Source organism: Cervus canadensis, chromosome 23, assembly GCF_019320065.1.
Source record: "Cervus canadensis isolate Bull #8, Minnesota chromosome 23, ASM1932006v1, whole genome shotgun sequence".
In the NCBI taxonomy this organism is placed as follows: Eukaryota; Metazoa; Chordata; class Mammalia; order Artiodactyla; family Cervidae; genus Cervus; species Cervus canadensis.
In genome coordinates this window covers 51,601,088-51,616,806 of record NC_057408.1, presented here as the reverse complement: position 1 = coordinate 51,616,806, position 15,719 = coordinate 51,601,088, and the positions used below count along the sequence as shown (strand labels likewise).

At 37.4% G+C, this 15,719-nt stretch overlaps 1 protein-coding gene across 2 annotated transcripts in view; it reads right to left on the bottom strand.

Annotated features, from left to right (window-relative positions):
* SMCHD1 (structural maintenance of chromosomes flexible hinge domain containing 1) overlaps positions 1 to 15,719 on the bottom strand; it is a 120,580-nt gene that overhangs the window by 89,204 nt on the left and 15,657 nt on the right. The window lies entirely within an intron of this gene.

Sequence of the window (15,719 nt, the reverse complement as noted above, 5' to 3'; positions counted from 1 at the left end):
CACCAGGCTCCTCTGTCCATGGAATTCTCCAGGCAAGAATACTACAGTGGGTTGCCATGCCCTCCTCCTGGGGATCTTCCCAAGCCAGGGATCAAACCCAGGTCTCCGGCACTGCATGCGGATTCTTTACTGTCTGAGCCGCCAGGGAAGCCCTCTCATTTCCAATGGATCATGACAAATGAAGAGCTGAGACTCAGCCTCTGATTGCAGCCTAACACCACCGTGGAGAGCAGGCATCCCTGCTCTCCTGAATACTGTCAAGATCTCCAGGGTCACAATTTCCCAATATAAGACACCCACAAAACTGGGGTAAGGCTGGAACCACAACACCAAGTGGAAAGGTCAGAGAACAGAGCTGGCACAGCTGTAAAGAACAGATACACAACAGGAAGAAAAAAAAAAAAGAATGAAAAGTATCAAGTGGGACTAAAAAACAAAGAACTAAAGGATAATATCTTACACAAGTTTAAATGTAGTTCAAGAAAGAGAGGAGAGAATGAATAATAGCTGCAAATATTCTCAAATCACTAAAAGGCATAGATCCACAGATTCAGACCAAAAGAGCCCAAACAGGATACATAAAAAGAAATCCACTTCACAGTGAATACTAAGAACAAAACAGAATAACTAGCAAACACTGAGAAGATAAATGGCTTCGCAGGCTTTGATAGCAACAGGATAAGACGGTGGAATATTATCTCCAAAGGGCCAAGAGAAAACGTCAGTAAAGAACTGTGAACTAGGGCTAAATAATTTACAGACAAAAACCAAGGGAATTTGCCATTAAGAGATTGCTCTAAAGCAATGTTCCTACAAGCACAATCTGACACACAAGGGAATCATAATATTATCAGTACACAGGTTAATTTTTTAAATATATGTTAAAAATTTTTAATTCTTTGTTAGAAAAAATGTTGTATATAATTTGGGGAATTCCAAATCATACTTGAAATACTATACAACAGAAGTGTAACTCTGGGAGCCTCCCTTGCGGTCCAGTGGCTGGGAGTCTAGCTGCCAGTATGGGGGACAAAGATTTGATCCGTGGTCCAAGAGGACTCCACATGCCACAAAGCAACTAAGGCCGTGTGCCACAGCTACTGAAGCCCGCATGCCCTAGAACCTGCGTTCTACAACAAAAGACACCAATGCAAGGAGAAGCCCACACATCACAACTACAGAGTGGCCCCCACCTCCTCAAACTACAGAAAGCCCATGTGCAGCAACAAAGACCAGCAGAGCCACAAAAATAAATATCCAGAAAAACATCTACTTCTGCTTTACTGACTCCACCAAAGCCTTTGACTGTGGATCACAACAAACTGTGGACAATTCTTCAAGAGATGGGCATACCAGACCACCTGACCTGCCTCCTGAGAAATCTGTATGCAGGTCAAGAAGCAACAGTTAAAACTGGATATGGAACAATAGACTGGTTCCAAGTCAGGAAAGGAGTACATCAAGGTATATTGTCACCCTGCTTATTTAACTTATATGCGGAGTACATCATGATAAATGCTGGGCTGGATGAAGCACAAGCTGGAATCAAGATTGCCGGGAGAAATATCAATAACCTCAGATATGCAAATGACACCACCCTTATGGCAGAAAAGTGAAGAACTACTAAAGAGCCTCTTGATGAAAGTGAAAGAGGAGAGTGAAAAAGTTGGCTTAAAACTCAACATTCAGAAAACTAAGATCGTGGCATCTGGTCTCATCACTTCATGGCAGATAGATGGGGAAGCAATGGAAACAGTGAGACACTTTATTTTGTGGGGCTCCAAAATCACTGCAGATGATGACTGCAGCCATAAAATTAAAAGATGCTTGCTCCTTCGAAGAAAAGTTATGACCAACCTAGACAGCATACTAAAAAGCAGAGACATTACTTTGCCAACAAAGGTCCGTCTAGTCAAGGCTATGGTTTTTCCATAGTCATGTATGGGTGTGAGAGTTGGACTATAAAGAAAGCTGAGTGCCGAACAATTCAAGCTTTTGAACTGTGGTGTTGGAGAAGACTCTTGAGAGTCCCTTGGACTGCAAAGAGATCCAACCAGTCCATCTTAAAGGAAATGAGTCCTGAATTTTCATTGGAAGGACTGATGCTGAAGCTGAAAGTCCAGTACTTTGACCACCTGATGCAAAGAGCTGACTCATTTGAAAAGACCCTGATGATGGGAAAGATTGAAGGTGTGAGGAGAAGGGGAAGATAGAGGATGAGATGGTTGGATGGCATCACCGACTCAACGGACATGAGTTTGAGCAAGCTCCGGGACTTGGTGATGGACAGGGAGACCTGGCATACTGCAGTCCATAGGGTCACAAAGAGTCGGACACGACTGAGCAACTGAACTGAAAACTTTGGGAAGGAAGTGATTAGAGATAAAAGTACTCTAAATTCTTTAATATGGGAGAAGTGAGATGTCTGAAGATAAATATGCATTTTTAAATTTCAGAGACAACCAGGAAAATAAGCATATAAATTCTAAAATATTAAAAGAGAAAAAACGTAGAACAGTGTTTTCAAAAGCAACAACAAAAAGTTGCAACCAATTAAAAAAACAGAAATAACGGGATAAAAATATTTCAATTGGTATAAAAGGTTTCCACCTATGTATCAATTTCCAAAATAAAGATAACAATGACCAGGTCAAACAGTGTCATACTAGACCTACAAAACAAAGCACACAAACAATAAAGCAACTGCCATACACAAACTCAATCTCCACACAACAAAACATAAACTTGCCCCCACACAATGCATATATACAAACACCCCACACAATATACAAATAAACCACACAACATGTATGCATATTTACAGTGCTCCAACACACACACACAATGTATGTAACACCAACAATAAAAAGAACATCTTAAAGAGACAGAGAAAACAGACACCATATATTCTGAGAAACAAAGATAAGAATGACAATAGACTTTTCATTGTAAAATATGCAAGTCAGTAGAAAATGGGAGTGGCATTTCTAATGTACTGAAATTTTTTAGAAAGCGAAAGTCAAACTTGCTCAGTCATGTCTGACTCTTTGCAACCCCATGGACTCTACAGTTCATGGAATTCTCCAGGCAAAAATACTGGAGTGGGTAGCCTTTCCCTTCTCCAAGAGATCTTCCCAACCCAGGGATTGAACCCAGGTCTCCCGCATTGCAGGCAGAATTTTTTTACCAGAGTCAACCTAAAATTCTATACTCAACAAAAATTTCTTTAAAAGGGGGAAAGAGAGTAGGGAGAGATCCAGACTTAATCAGATATTCAAAAGCTGAAAAAATTTACTGACAGCAATCTTGAATTACAAAAACTGTTGAAAGACCTTCAGAAATGAAAATTATTCTGTGAATTTAAACAAAGGAATGAAGACTACCAGAAATGGTAAATATGTGGGTAAACATAAACTGACTCAGGGACTCAAACTGATGCTTGTATATGAATGTTTACAGCAACACTATTTACAATATGCAAAAAAAGGTAAAAACCAGACAAGTGTCCTTTAACCTATGAATGGAAAAACGTAGTATAGCGGCATAATTCAGCCATAAAAAGGGATGAAGTTCTAATAAAAGCTACAACATGGGTGAACCTTGAAAACATTATGCTAAGTGATATAAACCAAATGACAAAATGAAATAAACAAAATGACAAATACTGTATGATTCCTCTTAAATGAGGTACCAAGAACATGCAAATTCACTGAGACAGAAAGTAGAACTGTGGTTATCAGCAGGTGGAGGGGCAGAGAATACAGGGTTATTGTTTAATGGGTACAGAGTTCCAGTTTGGGGAACACAAAAAATTTTGAAACTACATAATGGTAACGGTTGTAAAACACTGAATATAATTAATGTCACTGAATAATACACTTTAATGTAATGCTGTATTTTTACCACGTTTTTAAGAAAATGACTGTTAAAAAGACACTCATAGAAACAGAGCAGAAAACTGGTTGACAGAGGCTGGGGAGTATGGGAAACAGAGGTTGGTAAAAGAGCACAAACTTTCAGCAATAAGATGAGGAGCCCTGAGGAGCTAATGTATATAACATCGTAAGTACAGCCAGTAACACTGTATTGTGCAACTGAAATCTGCTAAGAGAGTAGAACTGTGATAAATTAAAGATGCATACTATGAATCCTAATTACCAGTAAAACAACAGAATAACAGCTAATAAATCAATTAAGGAAATAATGGAGACACACATACACATATACTCAATTTGAAATAAGGCAGAAAAAAGGGAAACGGGGGAGGGGGGATAAATAACAAAGATGGTAACCAAGCATACTGATAATCATATTAAATGTAACTGGTCTAAAGAAAGTTAAAGTGAAAGTTGCTCAGTCGTGTCCAACTGTTTGCACCCTGTGGACTATGCAGTCCATGGAATTCCCCAGGCCAGAATACTGGAATGGGTAGCCTTTCCCTTCTCCAGGGGATCTTCCCAACCCAGGGATGGAACCCAGGTCTCCTGCATTGCAGGCAGATTCTTTACCGAGCCACAAGGGAAGCCCAATTGGTCTAAGCATCTCCATTAAAGGGCAGAGATCATTAAATTTCAATACACAACTAAATGCTGCCTAAAAGAAACTCTTTAAACATAAAGAGACAGTAGATTAAAAGGTTGGAGAAAGAGTTATCAATTTAATACTAATGACAATGAAGCTGTAGGAAATATATGACTATTAGACAAAGTTAATAAAACAGTTGGAGAAGGAAATAGCTACCCACTCCAGTATTCTGGCCTGGAGAATTCCAAGGACTGTAAAGTCTATGGAGTCACAAAGAGTCGGACACAACTGAGCAAATTTCACATACACACAATAAGAGTAGCACCAGGAAATGAAGAATGAACAATGAAACAAATACGCAGGTAAATAAAACAGACTACTTTTCTCTGCTTGAGATTTTAAAATTACATTAGACTACTGAAATAAAAATAACGCTGTGTGATGTAGTTCTCAATGTGTGTAGCAGTAACACTTAAAACTAAATAATCAATGGGAGAAAGTTAAAATACCTAAATAATTTGGTGAAATTTCTATAATTCACTTTAAGTGGCAAATGTCCATACTTAAGAGTATTCCCTGGAGCAACCATCAAAAAATAAAGGATATATTAAAAAACACTATAAAGAAAATGGTATAGCAAAATATGTTCAAGTAAACCACAAAAAGGCCCAGAAAAGGCAGATGCAAAACAAAAGGAACAAATAGAAGTACTAATGTATCAATAATTACAGTAAAATGGCAGGCTGAATTTAAAAATGACCCAACCATATGTTGTCTGTAAGAAACTCATTACAAACATAATGATATAGGTATTTTAAAAGAAAACAGATATGAAAAGATACACCAAACATGAACCAAAGGAAAGCTGGAATGGCTACAGTAGCACATAAAATACACTTCAGAGCTAGAAATTACAGGGACATAGCAGCATTATGGGGGAGGGGATGGCAACCCACTCCAGTATTCCTTCCTGGAGAGGCCCTATGGACAGAGGTGCCTGGTGGGCTACAGTCAATGGGGTCGCAAAGAGTAGGACACAACTGAGTGACTACGCACAGCATACAGCAGCATTATAAAATGATGACAGGGTCAGTTCACAGAAAAGTTCTAACAATCCTAATTGTGCATAAACTAACACAAGTTAAAGATACACAGAGCAAAAATTCAGAAAACTGAAAAGAGAAGATCAACAAACCTGCAAATAAGTGGAGCTCTTCAATACCCCTCTCTAAGTCACTGCTACACAGAAAATCAACAAGGAAAAGAAAGAACTGAACAATATCATTCACTGATAGAATCTAATTGAATCTTACAGAACACTACTCCCAACCACAGCAAAATACACATTCTTTTCAGGGACACAGAAAATTCACCAAAATATAGATTATATCCTACATCATAAAACAAATCTCAACAAATTTAAAAGAACTGAAACAACATAGAGCATGTTTTCTGACTATAATTAAACTAGAAAGGCAAGAAAATCTATTGGGAACATTTGAAAATTGAACACCACATTCCAAAAAAGATCCATGGATCAAAAAATGAAGCTGCAAGGAAAACAAAAGTTACACTAAAATCAATGACAGAGAAATTTGTGGGATACAGTAAAAGTAATCCTGAGAAGAAAACTTTTAACACAAAATACTCAACTTAGAAAAGAAGTAAAAAAAAAAAAGAAAAAAACTCTTAAGATTCTACATCAAGATACTACCAAAAAAAGCATGTAAACCCAAAATAAGAAGGGTATATATGATAAAGATAAAAAATCAAAGAATTGGAAAACAGGAAAACAGAAAACAAATCAAACACTGGCTCTTACAACATTACCAATAACTATATGCCAATAAAATTGAAAATTTAATGAAATGGAGTAATTTCTAGTAAAAACAGAATGCACCAACACTAAATCAATAGTGGAAAGCCAAAATATACTTATAACCCTGTAGAGAAATCAAAGCAACAGTTAAAAATTCCTCTCACAAAAAACAGACCAGACCCAAATGGTTTCCCCAGTGAGTTTTATCAAACTTTTATTAAGTGGTTTAAAGTATAAATTATAATTTATCAATTTGGAAAATAATTCACCACTACTTTGTAAGTAACATTCATTTTTATAACCTACAAATTCCCTCCTAGGTATTCACCTAACAGCTTATGTAGATCTGGACCAGGAAACATACATAACAGAACACTCCACACACAGTGCATGCATAAGATAATACTGCCAGCAACTGCTAAGAATCGGGGGAGAAAGTCAAATGCCTCTGACTGGAGACGATAAATACAGTGAGATTTCTTTTTGGTGTACACAAAAGATTACACAGTTGTGAAAATGAATGAACTACAGACCCCACACAAGTAAAAAATCTTAGTAATCTAACACTAAATGAAAATGCAAGTCCCTTGTAGGTCAACATACAGTATGATTATGTTTTGTATTATCAAAAACAAGGAAAATTAGATATACACATTTCACTAATAAAAAAGGAAACAAAAACAATGCAAAATACTTGTTAACTTTGGTGGAGGAATAGGTAGAGTAAGTGAGGAGGACACAGAAGTAAGTCACAGGAAATATTCTACTTATCAGATTGGGGGCAAATTCTGGCTATTCAGCTTATTAAATGTTTCAATAAATAAACTTTAAAAGTAAATGTTTTGAATTGATATACTGTCATAAATCAAGAATTATAGCTAATTAAATTCTATGAACATACTGTCTACTAAAAAAACAGTTAAATAGGTTCAAAGACTTTAATTACTGTAACAATACTTCTAGCAAATAAGCTGAAAATACCCTCCCCTAAACATTCTCCTTAAAACACATATGGGAAAGTATATCAAAAGTTTGGGATGGGGCAACTCAGAGATAAAACAATATATACATACTTAATCTGATTCAAAACTAAGGAATTCTGTTCACTGATTAGAAAAGGACATTCATAATGACCAGGCAGTAAGCCCAACCTAAGCAAAAACCCTATTATAACAAATAAGGCCAAAAATAGTAATTTCCAATAAGTTTTATACTTGTGTAAATGAGTCCAGAAAATTCCTATGCTCAAACTCAAGGGAAATATAAATCTCCCTTCATGAAGAGAAATACAAGCATAAATATAATTCAAGACCTTAAGAAACAATTTTGCATCACAGAAGTAGTTCCTCTGAAGAACTTAAAGTTGCCGCCTTCAAAATAAATTTATATCACAGTCTAGAAGAATCTCAGAAAATATCTCACTCTTATTCTTGATTCAATATAAGAGGACACATTAGAAAACAGAAGCAAAATCTTTATGAGACTATGTCATAAAAATTTTAGAAAGTAAGAAAAAGGAATAGAAGAGATGATCAAATTAGTAAAAAGAAACTAAAAACAATGCAAGTGATTGCCAGGAAATATGGCAGAGTGACTATACATATGTATATTTATATCTCACTATCTCAAATCTACCGACGGGGGGGAAAAAAAAATCAGGTTCAATGAAGACAGCTTCATCTTCACAAAAGTGACAAATGGCCACATATCCCTAACTGAGCTCTGGAATGTACCTGTGAGACACAATGAAAATAACCAAATCAAAGTAGGGTGGCTACATGTTACATTCTCATTCTCTAAATTCAACTAAATGCAAATATCTACTTGAAATATCATCTTCATCGCAGAAAAATACTGAAGACAAAGGAGCTTTTTCTTTAGGGAAAATCCTGTTAGAAGTCCATTTCTACAACCTAAAAATGGCATGGGAAGTGAGCCATGTGGCATGCTATTTTTATTTTCCCAAAAATGGTTGACTTGAGTTGAGAGCGTTTCAATTACTGAGCAAGTTGATGGTGCAGAAAGTAGCACTGATCCAACACACACCTGAATTATGGCCACCCAGTGACCTAACTAATGTCACCTTTCTTCCACAAAATAGATTAAATGAAAAAACAGTAATACAACAATGTCCTTAGGTACCTAACTTAATTTATAAGGCAATGACTAACAGTGCCTCATTCATGAGCAAATTTCCTATATCCAGGTAATGTTCTGTATCTTAGGGGTTTGGATTACACAAGTGTACTACACACTCGTCAAAACCCAGTTAATTGGATGATCACTTCCAGAATGGCACATTAAGAACCTATGAAAATCCACTTTGTTAAAAGCAAAAACAATAACTGAAAAAATTGTCAAAATCAACTTTCTCAAACCTCCACAAATATTAATGTCTTACCAATAATCCAAGGAGTGGTTATTTAAGACACATCGATGAGTCTTTGGTAAAAACTGCTACCTCTGTTATGTTTTCACATACCCTATCCCATTTCCCTCTCACCAGCTCTACAGAAGCCTTGGAAACCAACAGCCCTGCAGTCATGGTGAAAACTGACAGCCTAGGAGTCGCTGGAATAAGTTTGGAGTTTCCCAGAAGTTCCTTCCCCATAGAACTGCCATTATTGGATCTGACAGTACCCTAGAAACCTCCACTTGCAGGGTTTGCCTTTATTTGACCTAACTCAGAACTTGCTCAGTGTGAAAAGCATTTTCCCTAGGTCATTTGTCAGAAGCAATCAGGGGCAGATGTTTATCATCATAGCTGACTGAGGCAATGAAAACAGTTGGAAAAAAAACACAAATCTGGCCAAAAATTTAGAAGGAAAAGCTGGAGGATGGGAGGTCCATAGTGGTTTTGAAAAGCTCCAACACATTCACGAGAATCAAGAAGATCACACTCCTATTCAGGACTGTATCTATACTCAAGAAAGTACTGAGAAGGCCCTAATCTCTCATTTATGGCTGACTTTGATATTCAGTGCAAGCAAGACTTACAAGCTAAGGCAGAGCAGTCCACTTCCTGTAGGAACATTAAAAACATGGCCCATGTGCACACAGAACCCCTTGGCAAGAGCTGGAAGACTCAATGGTTCCAGACACTTAAGAAAAATGTCTGGTCATCAACTGACCATTAGATTAACTGAGCAGAGACTTCAGAGGCAGCACAATATAAAGAATACAGGTTTTACAGAATTAGTCTAGGGAAGTCACTACACAAGCAACAAAAAGACAAAAGGAACAGTAAGTCATGGGTGTGCGTGCTTGTTAAGTCGCTCAGTCCTGTCTGACTCTTTGCGACCCCCACAGACTGTAGCCCACCAGGCTTCTCTGTCCATGGGATTCTCCAGGCAAGAATACCGGAGCAGATTGCCATTCCCTTCTCCAGGGGATCTTCCTGACCCAGGAATTGAACCCAAGTTTCCCTCATTGCAGACAGATTCTTTACCATTTGAGCTACAGAGAAGTTCCAATAAACCCTGGGAAGGGAGATAAATTTAATTTCCAGATCTGCCACACTACATTATTTAAATATCCTGTTCTAAACAGAAAGCTATGTGCCACACCAAGAAATATTAAAATCTGACCTACACACAGGAAAAACAGCTCTCAGTAGAAACTGTCCCAGAGAAAGCCCAGGTCTTAACTAGACTTACCAGACTAAGCTTTAAGTCAGCTATTTTATAACAAATGCTGGAGAGGATGTAGAGAAAAAGCAACCCTCCTCCACTGTTGGTGGGAATGTCACTTAATGAAGCCACTATGGAAAACATTATGGAGCTTCCTCAAAAAACTAAAAACAGATCATATTACCATATGATCTGGCAACCCTACTCCTGAGCATATATCTGGACAAAAATACACATGCACCCCCATGCTCACAGCAGCACCACTCAAAATAGCCAAGACACAGAAACAACCTAAATATCCACTGACAAATGAGGGATGACAAAGACGTGGTACATATATACAATGGAATGCTACTCAGACACAAAAAAGAATGAAACAATGCCATCTGCAACAACATGAATGGACCTAGAGATTATCACACTAATTGAAGTCAGAAAAGAGAAAAACAAATACTATATGATATCACCTATATGTGGAATCTAAAATATGACACAAATGAACATTTATAAAACAGAAACAGGCTCAAAGACATAGAGCACGGACTTGTAATTGCCAAGGGTGGAAAGTGGGAGAGGGAGGGAGCGGGAGTTTGGAGTTAGCAGATGCAAACCAGTATACGTAAGATGGATAAACAAGGTCCTACTGTATAGCACAGGGAACTATATTCAGTATTCTGTGATAAACCATAATGGAAAAGAATTTTTTTAAAAAAGAATATATATATATGTATAAATGAATCACTTTGCTGTACAGTATAAATTAACACAGCCTTGTAAATCAACTATATTTCAATTTTTAAAAATTTAAAAAATAAATCAGCCATTTTAAATACATTCAGTGAACTAATAAATTATTTCTAATGAAGTAAAGTACAAAAACAATATTTCACCAAATATAGACTATCAGTAAAAAACAGAAACTACAAAGAACTAAACGAATTCTGGATTAAAAAAAAAAAGAAAACCTCAAAAGAAATTTCAATAAGGTGACTCATGAACAGATATGAACAGGCAGAAGAAATAATCGGTGAACTTAAAGACAGGTTGATTAAAATTATTCAGTCCAAGAAATGAAACAAAGATGAGCCACGTAAGGACAGGAGAGGAAGAATATTTGAGTAATGGCCAAAAACTTCCCAAATTTGATGAAAATCTTCATCTAGACCTCAAAGAAATTCAACAAACACCAAATATAATCAACTTAAAAACCATACATACCACAATCCAAGTATCAGAAGTCAGAGGAAAAAAGAGAACTTTGAAAGTGAAAGAGAGAAGTGACTAATCACATACAAGGGATACTCAAGATTAAAAGCTGATTGCTCATCAGAAACTATGGAATCAGAAGACAGTAGGTTAACATATTTGAAGTATTGCCAGAAAAAGACTGTCAACCAAGAACTCTTTATTCAGCACAAGTAGCCTTCAAAACTGAAGGGGAAATTAAGACACTGACAGATAAAACCTGAGGGAATCTGTCATTAGCACATCTGCTATGAAATAGCTACTGAAGAAGAGTCTGCTGAACAAACTGGAAAGACTTCAGGAAGTAATCTGAATACCAGAAAAAATAAAGAATAAAGTAGAGGTAACTATATAAATAGAAAAGGACAGTGTATTCTTTACAACTCTCTGCCAATCTGATTTAAAAAACAGCTATTTAAAGCACTAACTGTAAAACTGTATTGACAGGGTTATAAGGTATAATGTCATCGTTTATATGAAAATAATAATACAAAGGAGAGGGGAATAAAGTTATATAGAAACAAAGTTTTTGTGCATTATTGATATTAAACTGGCATTTATCCAAAGTGGACTGTTTAAAATGTTAATTGAAATCCCTGAGAAACACAAGTGAAGTAGATTAACAACTATCCAAAGTATACCAGTGATTGCAATGAGAGGCAGCATTGACTATAAATGGGTACAGGGTTTCTTTTGGAGTATGAAAACGTTCAGAATTAGTTGTGATGGCTGCACAACTTTGGTATGAATTATATGACCATAAAAATAAATGCATTTAATGAAGATATACTTAAGACAGATGGGAGCATTTCAAGGTAAATTTTACTTCAGAAGAAAAAATTGAATTCTACATAATGATATCAATACTTGATGCAACAGGAGAAAGTTTACTGGTATCTGTAATTTACTTTGAACTGAACCAAAAAATAAGTTGACCTGGACTTCCCTGGTTGTTAGTGGATGAGAATCCACCTGCCAAAGGGGACGTAAGTTCGATCGTTGCTCTGAGACGATTCCACATGCTGTGGAGCAACTAAGTCCATGCGCCCTAACTATGGGGCCATCTGCTACAACTACTGAGGCTCCCTCACTGCAACTACTGAAGTCTGTGTACCTAGAGCCAGGGCTCTGCAACAAGAGAAGCCACTGCTCTCACACCTAGAGAAAGCCAACACATAGCAACAAAGACCCAGCCAGCCAAAAATAATTAAGTAATGTTTTTGAAAGTTTTTAAGTCTGTCAGATTTTTTAAAAATGACCTAAAGGTTAGCCAGCAAATTTGACAAACTCAGCAGCAGCCACAGGACTGGAAAAGGTCAGTTTTTATTCCAATCCCAAAGAAAAGCAATGCCAAAGAAGGCTCAAACTACCACACAACTGCACTCATCTCACACGCTAGCAAAGTAATCCTCAAAATTCTCCAAGCCAAAAAAAAAAAAAAATTCTCCAAGCCAGGCTTCAACAGTACATGAACCATGAACTTCCAGATGTTCAAACTGTATTTAGAAAAGGCAGAGGAATCGGAGAGCAAATTGCCAACATCTGCTGGATCATCGAAAAAGCAAGACAGTTCCAGAAAAGCATCTATTTCTGCTTTTTGACTATTCTATAGCCTTTGACTGTGTGGATCACAACAAACTGTGGACAATTCTTCAAGAGATGGGAATACCAGACCACCTGACCTGCCTCCTGAGAAATCTGTATGCAGGTCAGGAAGCAGCACTTAGAACTGGACATGGAACAACAGACTGGTTCCAAGTCAGGAAAGGAGTACATCAAGGCTGTATATTGTCACCCTGCTTATTTAACCTACAGGCAGAGTACATCATGATAAATGCTGGGCTGGATGAAGCACAAGCTGGAAGCAAGATTGCCGGGAGAAATATCAATAACCTCAGATATGCAGATGACACCACCCTTATGACAGAAAGTGAAGAAGCACTAAAGAGCCTCTTGATGAAAGTGAAAGAGCAGAGTGAAAAAGCTGACTTAAAGCTCAACATTCAGCAAACCAAGATCATGGCATCTGGTCTCATCACTTCATGGCAGATAGGTGGGGAAGCAATGGAAACAGTGAGACACTTTATTTTGTGGGGCTCCAAAATCACTGCAGATGGTGACTGCAGCCATGAAATTAAAAGACGCTTGCTCCTTCGAAGGAAAGTTATGACCAGCCTAGACAGCATACTAAAAAGCAGAGACGTTACTTTGCCAACAAAGGCCCGTCTAGTCAAAGCTATGGCTCTTCCAGTAGTCACGTACGGATGTGAAAGTTGGACTACAAAGAAAGCTGAGTATAAAAGAATTGATGCATTTGAACTGTGATGTTGGAAAAGACTCGAAAGTCCCTTGGACAGCAAGGAGATCCAACCAGTCCATCCTAAAGGAAATCAGTCCTGAATATTCATTGGAAGGACTGAGGCTGAAGCTGAAACTTCAATACTTTGGCCACCTGATGCAAAGAATTGACTCATCTGAAAAGACCCTGATGCTGGGAAAGATTGAAGGCGGGAGGAGAAGGGGACGACAGAGGATGAGATGGTTGGATGGCATCACTGACTCAGCGGACATGAGTTTGAGCATGCTCCAGGAGCTGGTGATGGACATGGAGGCCTGGCATGCTGCAGTCCATGGGGTCACAAAGAGTCAGACACAACTGAGAGACTGAACTAAACTGAAAGGTTAATGGAATAAAAAGAGATGTGGTAAAGCAACTGTCAATGGTAGAAACTTAGTATGAATATGTTGCATATTGACTACAGAATTTCAACTTTTCTGTATGTTTGAAAATATTTATAAAATGTTGAGGGAAAGAATAGTGTTCAGTGAACACTCAGGAGATCCAACCGGTAGACTGTTCTACAACTAGCCTGAACAATATTAAAAAAACAAAACAAAAAAGACTTCATGAAAGACAAATATGGGGAATTATAGAATAAAGGAGGCAAGAAAGACATGACAAAGGGAATCTGAATATGGACATTATATTAGCTATTTTGAATCACTAAGAAATGTCTTGAGTGTAATAATATTATGGCTATTTATGAAAACACAGCTGTGAAGGAAATAACATGGTATAGTTATTAAGCAGTAAAATATCGATTTTGCAACTTACAAATGATTTAGAAAGAGAAACTGTGTTCTGTGTGCATGCATGTGCACACCCACCCACTCACACACAAACAGAAGGTTACAAATGTGGCAACATGTTAACAGAAATCTAGGTGAAGGATACAGGAGTGCTAAAACTGATTTTTTGACTTATTGCTGGCTTTTTATTTGAAGTTTTTACAATATATCTATTAATTTGAAATTTTTCAAAATAAAAGAGAGGAAAGGGTTGTACCAAAGTGAATGAGACTTTTTTTTTTTTTTTGAATGAGACTTTTAAATAATATTGTCAAAATAGAACTCTCCAATTCATCCCCCACTACTGTCCTCTTCAAAATGCTCTAACATTGGTCTTCCTTTTGTCTCTCAAATGAAACACGGTGATCACAGTTTCAGGGTCTTTGTCTTTACTGATGTTCTTCTACTTGGAATGCTCTTGCCCTAGATTTTCACTTTGGGTGTTTCTTTTCTAATCACTCAAGCCTCAACTGAAATCTAACCTCAAATCACCTCTTCTAATTCTTCTGATTCTCTTCTAATCACCTCACCTAAAGAAGACAGCCATCAGGCTCTAACATGTTACTTGATATTTTCTTATCAATAATTGAAGTGCTTATATAGTTTTTGGTTTACTTTAGGCTTTTCCTCTACTACAACATAAACTACAGTCAAGACAGTCAGCTGCTTTGTGTTTTTAGGCTATCCTTCCTTTTCTTCCATAGCTTATTCCCTATATACGAACATCCTTATATTCAGTGAAAAAAAAACTTAACTGGAAGCAGTAAAACAGCTGATCATTTTCTCTATAGAAGCAGAAGCTGGAGCAGTGTGGGGGAGGGGGGTTACAACCGACACCAACAGAAACTGGACTGAGCTAAGGGACTGATGGTTCTGGGTTCACAGACAGTATGAGTACATGACCACTGTAACAACTGTGTGTCTGGGTGCAATATCCATAAAGCTAGGATCAGATCCAACAACAGGTAGACTTCTTCCAAAAATTAAAATTTCCCTAAGATTTGAATTAGGTTTAAAAAGCTCCACTTCTTTCAACTCTTCCACTTGATTTAACTAACATTTTTTCTGACCCTTTGCCCCAATCTGCCATCTGTCCTCCTTTCACTTCTACTGAATATTTCTATCTTATGCTAAATTCTATCTTTAGACTATGAAAGATCACTGTCTTCTTTATGGCTATTTTATAAATCTTTGAAGTGGCATGTACTCATGAAAATGGTGAATAAGAACAGTTGTAGAAAAATCTGAGGCCAAGAATGAGAAGGAATAGCTACCATGCTGCTGCTAAGTCACTTCAGTCGTGTCTGACTCTGTGCAACCCCATAGACGGCAGCCCACCAGGCTCCCCCATCCCTGGGATTCTCCAGGCAAGA